Genomic DNA, 11,625 nt, shown 5'->3' with positions numbered 1-11,625 from the left:
TCTTGCCTCAGCCTCCCAAGCCATGGGGATTATAGGTGTGCACTACTAGGCCCCGCGCGTATTTTCTTAAGCAAGTAATTCTGACTGGTATCCTCAGGTACTACACTTAAAGTATAGCAAATCAGTGGATGTCCCCACCTAAAGCATGCCCAACAGCTTTGGCAGGGCCAGTGAGAAGTAAAAAAATCGACACTCACCTTTACTGCCTAAAACATCCCGACACATCTCCAAGGATTTATGCTTTCCAGGTGCCAGAAAGTTTCCTTCAAAGGTGCACCGTATGTAGAAGTTTAAAACATTCATGAAAGCTGGGCATGGTGGTGCAGGCCTATAATCCCAGTGCTCAGGATGTGAGGCAAGAGGATTGCAAGTTTAAGACCAGCTTCAGCAACTTAGAAAGATCCTGTCTCAAAATAAAAAATAAAAAAGGACTGGGATGTAGCTCAAAAGTAAAGCGCCCCTAGGGTTCACTCCTTAGTAAATAATAATAATTAATAAATCAATAAAAATCATGGAACAAAAGGGAAGAAGCAGGTTAGTGGCAAAAGATGAATTCCAAAATGAAAAGAGGGATTCTGTCAGGAAGCTTAGGTGACCAGAGGAGCAATTTGGTACTAGGCACCATATGAAGCACTCTTTAACAGCAGCAATGTACCACTGTGACAATAACAACAGCAGCAATTGTGAACTGTTAGGACTGGAGGTGTAGCTTGATGGTAAAAGCAATTGCCTAACGTGCACAAGGCCCTGAGTTCAATCTCTAGCAACACACAACCCACACAAAATAGCACACACTGAGAAAATGCTTAGTGCCTTGTTATAGGTACAATGCTGAATTCTTTATACTACCTCCCATTTAATCCTCACAATAAACCTGTAAGAATAGACATTACTATCCCATTTTTTATTGAAGGAAACTGAAGCTAACTAGATGTTGGATCTTCACCTCCTAAAGTGCATAATTTTTTGCTACGCAAATCTTTTGTTATTTAAACATTCCTGCCACTCCCAGCCACCTCCAGCCTCGCCTACACCCTATTGTTCCCCTGGCTTCTCTTCTGGAGCTCCAACCTAGCCCTCCGCAGCCTTTTCACTGCTGCCAGGACCTGAACCCCCTTAACTTTGCATTCATGGACAACCATTTCCTTTGACACACAGCATCATCAAATTCCATCTCTCTGTCTATCTGCATGTAGACACACACATTCTGTATCTGAGTTGTACATGTATGAGCTTTGGAAAATAGTACATTCCATAAGATTTCTAAAGAATTGTTAATAGAGTTAGCTTTAGAGAATAGAATCAGGAATGGTAGCAGGCTTTGATACTGTTTATTTCCTCCTGTGAACATGTGTTATTTTTATAATCCAAAAGAAACAAAAGAGGAGTGAAAGATGGACCTGTCTTTGTGCTTGCTGCAGAGCGCTTGACTCGTCCTGAGTACACAGCCTGCAGTTTCTCACTTGCTGCCAGATTTCCTGCCCTCCTGGTCTCCTGGGCTCTTGCTTGTCAATACAAAAATTTCCTCTCTGGTGGGACTGTAGACCCAATGGAGGGTGAGGTGAGGATGAAGATCAGGTGAGGGTTGAAGGATAGGGTTACTGCCTGTCCTCCCACCCCACCCCAAATCCCTCCCATTACCTGCCCTGCCCTCCAAGAGGGCCTACCAAAAGTAACTAGCTCCTCCAATGACCTGGCTCTGCAAAAGCCACATAAAAGCCAGACCCTTGAGGCGGCCTGCCGCCCTTTTGCCCCCAAAGATGTGTCCCTCTGGGGCTGAATAAAGCATCGCTGGTCCATGAGGTCTCCCTGTCTCCCTTTTTCTTTTGCTTTTTGTATTCTGTGCTTTCAAGGGTGAAGGGGCCAGCAAGATCCAGGGATCTTGGCAGTCAGGGCCAAAGCCAAGCAGCTTCCTGCTCTGCACAGGGACTTCTCCCCCAATAGAAGGGCAGGACTGACAACCACACCCCCCCACCCCCACCCCCTCAGCCCCGCACCAAGCCTCCTTTCTTCCAGAGCATCCGTTGCACTTTCTCTCCCCTTCCCCAACTCCAGTCCAACCAATAGTTACCAATAGCATATATTCTAGGCATTCTGGATATAAAGACAAGTAATCCTTGTTTTTGTCCTCAAAAAAAAAAAAAAAATCTTTTCGAATCTCCACCCAGTAGTGTTTACTTGGTGTGGTGACACTGATGGACTCCTCACCACGTAAACCTCGCTCTCCTATCAGGTGTCTGCCATAGCAGTAAGGGTTTCAGGACCAGGGCAATGGAATCTGCACAGGGCATCTGCAGAGCAGGGGGCAGGAGTGCTCCACTCCAAGGGCTGGGCAGATGGGCACCCACGGGCACAGCAAGCGTCAGCAGGCCAGAAATGTTGGGGGGGGGGGGCAGCGGAGGCAGATGGTCAGATGGCGAAGAGTCAGCAACCGTGGGAGCTGAGAAGGGCGGACAGGAAAAGAGTCCCGGGCACCCACAGCAGCACAGGCAGGTTGCTGGCACCAAGGCAGTCGTGAGCAGGGCATCTGCTGCTTCCTTCTCCCTGCTCCCAGAGGAAGCCAAAATCAGAGCCTGGCCCTGGAGTGGGAATGTTTGTCACTGAAAATAGCCAGCGAAGTCATTAGGGGGAGTAAACGTTTCAAGGAGTGGGGGTTGAACTCAGATAGCAAACCTGCCTCACTTGAAATGGAGAGTCCATCTCTAGTTGGTCCCCCACCTCCCCTGCCTTTAAGAAGCTACCCAAAAGGCTGATATCACAGAGGAAGTGGGCTCTGGTCAGCTAAGCCTCAGAGCTTGCAAAAGCTTCCTTAGCCTGCCCTTCCTTCCACCCACTGAGTTGCTGTTTACCTCACCACCCAGAGGTGTGACCAAAGTTGCAGATGGACACTGTCTTAGAAAAAAAGGAAGGGTCTACTGGAACAAAAGATGCTGAGACTTGTCAACATGTGTTATGGTGTAGATATGAAGTGTCCCCCAAAAGCTCATGTGTGAGACAATGAAAGAAAATTTAATAATGAATGATTGGATTAGAATGGGGTTTAACCTAACCTGTGCATTAATCCCTGATAGGGATTAACTTGGTGGTAACTCAGATGGGTAGGGTGTGGCTGGAAGAGGTGGGTCCCTGGGTCATGCTTTTAGGGTTTATATTTTGTCCTTGTTGAGCAGAGTTCTCCGCTTCCTGGTGTCAAGTTCCCATTGCTCTTCTCTGCCACACCCTTCCACCATGATGTCTGTCTATGAACTGAGACCTCTGAAACCATGAGCCCCCAAATAAAGTTTCCCTCCTTAAAATTGTTCTTGTTGGGTCTTTTGGTCTCATCATTGAAAAATCTGACGGAGGGCTGGGGATGTGGCTCAAGCGGTAGCGCACTCGCCTGGAGTGCGTGCGACCCAGGTTCGATCCTCAGCACCACATACAAACAAAGATGTTGTGTCCGCCGAAAACTAGAAAATAAATATTGAAAAATTAAAAAAAAAAAAAACTGACAGAAACAACGCGCTTCAGCAAACCAGTTCTGGCTTTTGCCCCCAAGCGTGAGAAGTAACTGGAGGATGTTCTGCCAAGCAGCAATCTGTGTAGTTCTAGCAAAGGTGTTCTAGTCTGCTTTGTAGCAGCAGAGTAGGCCCAGCCCCATTCCTGGTAAAGATCCAAATGCTTATGTAATTACTGAGTGAAATTGAGTTCCAGAATTTTTGGAATTGCATGCTAGATCAAAGTAGATCCTGTATTTGAGAAAATATGAGGGTTTTTATGACATCTCAAGCCATTCATCTATTCATCCCAAAATATTTATTGAACACATACTGTGTGCTGGGCTTTTTGTTAGGTGCTGGGAATATAATACTGAGTAAAAGCAGGCATGACTCCAGCCCTCATGGTGAGTCCATGCCCGTAGGGGACCTGCAGGTGGGAGATACTCATCCAATAATTATGGCCCAAAACTGCAATGGTCACAGGACCTGAAAGAGTATATAATTGGGAGATGTGACCTGGCCCTGGAGGTCAAAGAAGGGATTCCAAGCTGAGACCTGAATGATCAGCAGGAGTTCACTAGGCAGCAAGGGAGGGGAAGCATGCCTACAGAGGAGCAGCTCCTGGGAGGCCCTGTGATATCTGGAGACGGCCACGTGAGAACACAGAGTCAGGTGCAAGCACTGCGGGGAAAGAAGGCTGGATGGTGTGCAGAGAAGCTGCAGGGCACAAGGAAGAGCTTCAGTTCTATCCCGAGGACAACAGGGAACTGCTGCTGAGCTTTAGATGAAAAGAAAGGCATGAAAAAAATTGAAAATATGCCCCTAGAGGTGGTGTGCACCGTAGCAGGAGGGGCAGTACTGAAATACACAGGGAAGAGGCTACTATAGCGCTCTGACGCAGAGGGGTGGTTTGTGGAGATGGATGAAAATGCACAGATTAGAGAGCTTTTTAGGACACAAAGTTATGGGCAGGACCTAGCAATGGGTTGAATGTGGGGAGGGAGGCAGGGAGAGCCGTTGACCCAGCCCAAGTTCTGGCCCCATGCAGAGTGGTGCTTTCCATTCAGAGGCACAACTGTGGGAGTAAGAACATGTGCTTTGTTCTAATCATGCCCAGAATGAGCCAGAGTACGATGGAGTAGGTTACCCACACCCAGAGAAGAGAAGGGAGCAGAGGAGAATTACAGGGAAAGTTTAAAGTCATCTGCTTCTGAGTAATAATTTGAAGTTATGATTGGCTGAAGAAATCACCTATTGAAGTTCTGTTAGCTTTCTGTCACTGTGACAAAATACCTGAAATAAATCAATTTAAAGGAGGAAAGGTTTATTTTGGCTCATGGTTTCAGAGATTTCAGTCCATGGTTGCTTGGCCCTGTTGCCCTTGGGCTTCTGGCTGTATAGTTCATTCTGGTAGAAGTAGATGGCAGAGGAAATTGGTCACCTCACAGCAGCCAGAAAGCAAAAGGAGAATGAGAGGAGGAGGCTGATTCTACTATCCCCTTCAAGGGCATATCCCTTGACCTCCTAGGAGCTGCTCCTCTGTAGGCATGCTTCCCCTCCCTTGCTGCCTAGTGAACTCCTGTTGATCATTCAGATCTCAGCTTGGAATCCCTTCTTTGACCTCCAGGGCCAGGTCACATCTCCCAATGACCTAACTTCCTTTCATTAGGCCCCGCCTCCTAGAGGTTCCAACACCTTCCAGTAACACCACAAGCTGGTGGCCAGGCTTTAACACACAGGTCTTCTGGGAATATTCAAGATCCAAACCATAACACAAGTACTGCATGAAAATCGAGAGGACTTTGATGGAGACCAGCATTTGGTGGCCTTGTAGAAGAGGGAGACACGCACCCTTCCTCAAACTCAGGTACAAATGCCCTTTTCCAGGCCTCCATGTCCCCCAGCAGAAATGAAAAAAGAACACCACTCCTCCTAACCTCCCTGTACTCAGAGCCTCACCTCTATCCATTCTGCCTCAAGACCACCAGAGCTCATTTTATTAAGTCCCATAACCCCAATATGCCAGTCCTCTAAAGAAGCGCCAGGTTCTCGGCTCACCCTGCATTTCACTCCCCTGCCAATCCAGGGGTGCCAATCCAGGGTGCCCTCTAGAGCTCATAGGCCATTCTCAGCTCATGCTCCTCTTCTTGGAACAGTTTCTGTCCTCTTGCCCTAACCCGGCCTCCTCTGAAAACACCCCTCCTCTGTAGCCCTTCCTAATGGCAGTGAACGTCTTTGCTCCACAACCTTCTTTCCATTGGTCCTGACTACAGAACAGATACCTCTGTGAATCCTTATTGTTATGTCCAGACCATTTTCCTTCCCTTGTCCCTAAAATCTCCCAACTTCAAATCTCCAGTTAGCTCACTACATGCTTCTATGTACATTTGCATTGTCATCTATCACCCTGGGCCATACATCTTCATTTCTTGAACATCATTATGTTCTACTTCACTGTCACTCACTCAACCATGACTCTGCTATGAATTCTTAGTCACTTCAGTATCTGCATAGATGATTCTTCCTTCCACTTGCCTCTATGTTCCTTGAAATTCTCTCGCCACATGACTTAATTCTACTTCACCAGCACCCCCATGAAAAAGAGAGAAATATAATTTGAGCCATATACATAATTTTAAAATAAAAAATAAATGACATTAATTTTAATAATGTACCTTAAGCCAATATGTATCCAAAATATTATCATGTCAACATGTCACCAATATCTTAGAAATTATTACTGAAATATTTTACATTTTTGGTACTAATTCATGAGAATGGTATATATTTTGCACTAGCAGCATCTCAATTCAAAATAGTCCCATTGCAGTGTTCTGTGGTCACGCATGGCCAGTGGCTACCATATTGCACGATATAACTTCAAATAGAATTTTTTCCATCTTCTCAATGTCATACTTTTAAGCCACCTTTTCTCCAACCAGCTCTTTTTTATTTTCTAACTCCTTCCCTTCTTTTACCTTAACTCAAACAATCCTTCGACCACTGAGACCTTTGGTTCATGTCAGCTCTTCTTTCTACCTCCCTCATCATGCCACCATACCAGTTTAAATTCCTTGGACAATCTTTAGAATCATTCCCATGTGTCCACTCTCAAAGCCCCCATACCTCTCTCACACTCTGATACTCACAAACTCAAGACTAGCCACCTATTAAATGTATATGTGCAAAACAATATTTGAAAGGAAGCTGGGTGTGGTGGCACATGCCTGTAATCCCAGTGATTCAGGAGGCTTAGGCCGAAGGGTTGTGAGTTCAAAGCCAATCTCAGCAACTTAGTGAGGCCCTAAGCAACTTAGTGAGACCCTGTCTCTAAATAAAATATTTTTTAAAGAGGCTGCTGAGGATGTCACTCAGTGGTTAAGCAACTCTGGGTTTAATCTGTGATACAAAAAAAAAAAAAAACTATTTATATATAGATATATACGAAAGGAAACACATCAGAATATGATGATCGATTTTCTTTTTATTTTTTTCTATGACAAGTGCTTGCTGGTTGTGCAATTTTTTTTTTTTAAGTTAAAGAGTGAAATACACAAACACACACACATATTACCTGAAGTTCCAAGCTTCCAGTCTCCTCTGGACTTTCTTGTCTGGGTGGGTTCACTGGTAGGCAGTTCTTGTCTACGACAATCTTTATTGACTCATTGTGTGAACAGCCCTCAAGTGGACCCCCACCCAGGACAGTAATGACTTATGCCTATCAGTTTATCATAGTGACAAAATCTTAACCAAACAATGACGCGAACACAAACACTGGAGTTACACACCTATTCTTAAACACAAAGAACAAAAGAACAGTTCACACTGAAACTCATAAGTTAGAAAGAACACCAGTCTTTTTTAAATTTTATTTTGTTATCAGAAAAAAAAAACATTTAACATGAGATCTGCTCTCTTAAAATAATATTCTTTATTATGCTGAGTAAAATAAGCCCATCCCAAAGAACCAAAGACCAAAGGTCTACTCTGATATGAGATACTAATTCACAATAAGGGGTGGGGAAGAATAGAGGTATTTTGGACTAGACAGAGAGGAGTGAAAGGGAGGGGAGGGGGCATGGGGCAGGAATGATAATAGAATGAATCATACATTATTACCCTATGTGCATATATGATTACATGACCTGTATAACTCTACATCATGTACAATCAGATGAATGAGAAGTTATACTCCATTTATGTATGATGTGTCAAAATGCATTCTACTGTCATGTATAACTAATTAGAACAATTTTTAAAAAAATTGTTCTTTTAAATTCATTTCATCTGTAAGAAGCTAAGGAGTCTACCTGAACAAAAAGACACTGAGGAGCTTCTTCCACAGGAGGCCTACACGCTGCTGCTCTGTTGCCGCCATGTCTCTAGTGATTCTTGAAAAGTTCCAGCACATTTTGCAGGTACTCAACACAAACATAGCCTTTGCCATCACTGCCATTAAGGGTGTGGGGCGGGGTGAAGGTCTGCTCATGTGGTGTTGAGGAAAGCAGACATTGACCTCACCAAGAGGGCTGGAGAACTCACTGAAGATGAGGTTGAACGTGTGATCACCATTATGCAGAATCCACGACAGTAAAGATCCCAGACTGGTTCTTGAACAGACAGAAGGATGTAAAGGATGGGAAATACAGCCAGGTTCTGGCCAATGGTCTAGACAATAAACTCCGGGAGGACCTGGAGCGACTGAAGAAGATTAGGGCCCACAGGGGACCATGCCACTTCTGGGGCCTTCGTGTCCGAGGCCAGCACACTAAGACCACTGGGCGCCGCGGCCGCACCGTGGGTGTATCTAAGAAGAAATGAGTCTGTAGGCATTTTCTGTTAATAAATAGTTTATATACCGATGGGGGGGCGGGGAGACACTGAGGAGAATTTATTTCAACAGTGTTTAATGCTATAATCAAAATCAATGAACAATAATCTAAGATAAAGTTATTATGGAGGTATCATAGAAGAGGGGAAAGGATGATAGACCAAGAAAAAAGGCCCTGAATTTTGGTCAGAGTTAGGCCACTTACAAAGCCACTTAGAGCTATGTGGCTTTGAAGATCTGAGAGATGGGTTTTCCTTGTCCGTGAAAGGATAGCGAGACTCTTGACTTTCAATTCCAGCATGCAGCAGTCTGCAGTTAATGCTCTGTGTACCAGCTGCTCTTTAATTTTCAGGAAAATGCCTCTATGTGTCTCTCTGGACTCAATGGACCAGCTCATAGGAGGTGGCAGACTGCAGCCACGTCTACCCCTTGTGCATTATGAACCATTCAGGAAGATCAGGATGGCAAAAGAGGTTCAGACAGGTAGACTTTGCCAGAAGCAGATCTTCACCCAATCAAGCATTCACGAGAGGGGTCCAGGCTGAGGTTGCAGGAAATCCCCAAATCCAGAGTGGACACAGGGTTGGAAAACTCAGAAGAGATTTCCTTCAGGAATCTGAGGTAGGCTGTCAGCTGTCGTTGGTGACAGAGACGACTGACAGGAAGGTGTTCCAATCAACAGGCCTGCCACCCAGAAGGGAGAGGGCTAAGGGCTCCCAGGGGAGATGGGAGGGCTCCAGAGCATAGTGAGACATCATCCACTGCTCCCCCTCCCTGAATGCAAAAATACCTGCCAGGCCACTGTGGCAACTGTCAGAAAGGGGTCTTCCAGTTCCAGGTTCTCACTGGCTCTCCTGGAGGGAGGGCTATAAACTGACAAGTCACAGCCACTGGGGCTGGACAAGCATCTACCATCTGTATTTCACAGCCGATCCCTTCCTTTCTTTGTAAATGCTCTGAGATCTGTGGTTGCAGAGCAGCTACTTTCTGAAGATCCCGCCTTGTTATTTTCTCTGGGAATATGTATTATTTACCTGGCTCTCACTCCTGGTCACTCAGACTCTAGGTCCTGCTTCTTGGGTCCTAGCAATTTAACTGGTCATCTTCCACTTGTGACCTGGTAATGATTATGGTACCCTGAAGCCCTGAATTGTCTGGGGGCCTGATCAGGAAACACAGGAATGTTCACACATTCTTCTGGGCCCTCTGAGAGAGATGCAGGAACCCCAGAGCCTGGAACTCTCAGACTGGTCTTTCTCATGAGTAAGTTTGGATGGTGTCTTAGCTTTCTTTGTGTTCTAAAACAAAATACCTGAGATAATTTATAAAGAAAGAGGTTTATATTGGCTCATGGCTTTGGAGGTAAAATATCCAAGTTTTGAGTGGTCACTTCTCAAACCTCATGTTGCATCAGACATGGTGGATGTCATCATGGAGTTAGCTTGGAGCAGTACAAGCACAGAAGGATGGTGCCAAGCTTTACCACAACCTACTCTGACAGCACTCAACCCAGCCCTGAGATATCTAACCCACTTTTGCTTAAGGGCACTAATCCCTTCAGAAAAGGTATCCTCAATGACCTTTAATCACCTCCCACTGGGATCTACCTCTTAAACACTCCACCACCTCTCCAAACTGTTATATTAGAGACCAAACTTCCAGCACATGAATCTTTGGAGCACAAATCATAACCAAACCATAGTGGATGGAACTAGGGAATCTGAAATAGTTGTCTTTCAGGCTTTCCCACAGACCTGTCTCCCCAAAAAAATATTAGGCAAGTCCACTTACGTGTGATCTGAAGCACAACTTCTACGAGAGTCTGCAGGGAACATTTGCCTGGGCACTCTCCTCTGCTGAACAGGAACCACAGGATCCTGTACAAGATGGATTCAGTGATGCTGAGCTGCCCATGCAGGAGGCTTCACATGGAGATGTGTACCTGGAGGTGCACCAAGGTCAGAGCACCATGGCCTGTACTGTTCCTCATCTAAACACCAGAGTGAATGCACCTAGAACCCGGTATTTTGCAAAGGCTTCAAACTTTATCAAATAAGCAATCCATGCTGCCCTTAAGGCTTCTGTCTTCCTCAGTGTCCATCAGGTCAGAGATTGATCAAGTGAGGCCTTTTTTCTCCACAACTGACAGAAACTAGAGGATTTTGCTATGGACCATGGCTTCCTCTATAACTAACTGCTCTGAGATGCTGAGATGTCCTTCCTTTACCAGCCAACTTGTTCTGCTCAGGGAAGGGCCCTGCCTTAGCATGGAGGCCTGGGACATTATTCACTGATTGCTTGGGAAACCCAGCTGAGGGTGGGGACTGGAACAACCTAGCCCAGCAGGGCAGATTTGGCAGCCACTCCCTATTCTGTGGAAATACAACACCCACACTACCAGTATTCCCACTCATCTGGAACTTGGCTCTTTTCAGTACCCATATGTGAATGGGGTCCCTTGTCAGCAATCAAACTCCCCCAAACCCTACTCCTGGTGCTCTGATCACAGAGCACTGAGGAAATTACTTCCTTTAAAAGAACACAGATCTGGGGCTGGGATTGTGGCTCAGCAGTGGAGCTGCCCCCTAGCATGGGTGAGGGCCTGGGTTCGATCCTCAGCACCACATAAAAATAAATAAATTAATTAATTAACGATATTGTATCAAAATACAACTAAAAATAAATACATAAATATTTTTAAAAAGAATACAGATCTGCATCATATCTAGTCCTCAGACCCTTGTGATTTCCACCCAGACCCCAAGATTGTTTTTGCCAGTTTTCTAGCATCAATACTCCCATGTTTGGTGCCTTAAGCACATGGGGTCCCCTCTGAACCTCTAAAACCTGACCCAAGGCTGAGCTGCCTGCATAACCTCCTCCAAGCCCCAAGATTCAGACTCCAGCCCCTTCCTACATGTTGATTACTGAGACTTCATGACAAAGCTCTCCTTACAAGTCACTCTAAGGAAAGATCATCTCTGTTCCACTTTAAAATCTAGGAATGTAAGTAGCTATGGCCCTCTCTTCAGCTTATGGGCACACCTTTAAAAAAGTCAAGAGTGGGCAGACCCCGCTGCCCCAGAGGCCGCTGCAGTGCCCAGAGGTCTACTTCTGATGCTACCTCCGAGGTCGCTACCACTGAAGCCCGGAGGTCTCCTCTCCAATCAGCTACTGCCATTGCTGCTGCCTCCCATACCACTGCTGCCACCCCAGGTGGCCTGGAGTTCTTTCTTTCTTTCTTTCTTTCTTTTTATTAGTTGCTCAAAACATTACAATGATCTTGACATATCATATATTTGATTCAAGTGG

At 45.5% G+C, this 11,625-nt stretch overlaps 1 pseudogene; it reads left to right on the top strand.

Moving 5' to 3' along the window:
- Positions 1-7,858: 7,858 nt before the first annotated feature.
- LOC124086177 (small ribosomal subunit protein uS13-like) lies at positions 7,859-8,342 on the top strand (annotated as a pseudogene).
- The last annotated feature ends 3,283 nt before the right edge of the window (positions 8,343-11,625 follow it).

Source organism: Marmota monax, unplaced genomic scaffold (genome assembly GCF_021218885.2).
Source record: "Marmota monax isolate L192 unplaced genomic scaffold, Marmota_monax_Labrador192_F-V1.1 WCK01_AAM20220418_F8-fsc00122, whole genome shotgun sequence".
In the NCBI taxonomy this organism is placed as follows: Eukaryota; Metazoa; Chordata; class Mammalia; order Rodentia; family Sciuridae; genus Marmota; species Marmota monax.
Note: the sequence above shows the minus strand (reverse complement) of the source record. Positions and strands in the feature narration are given on the sequence as shown.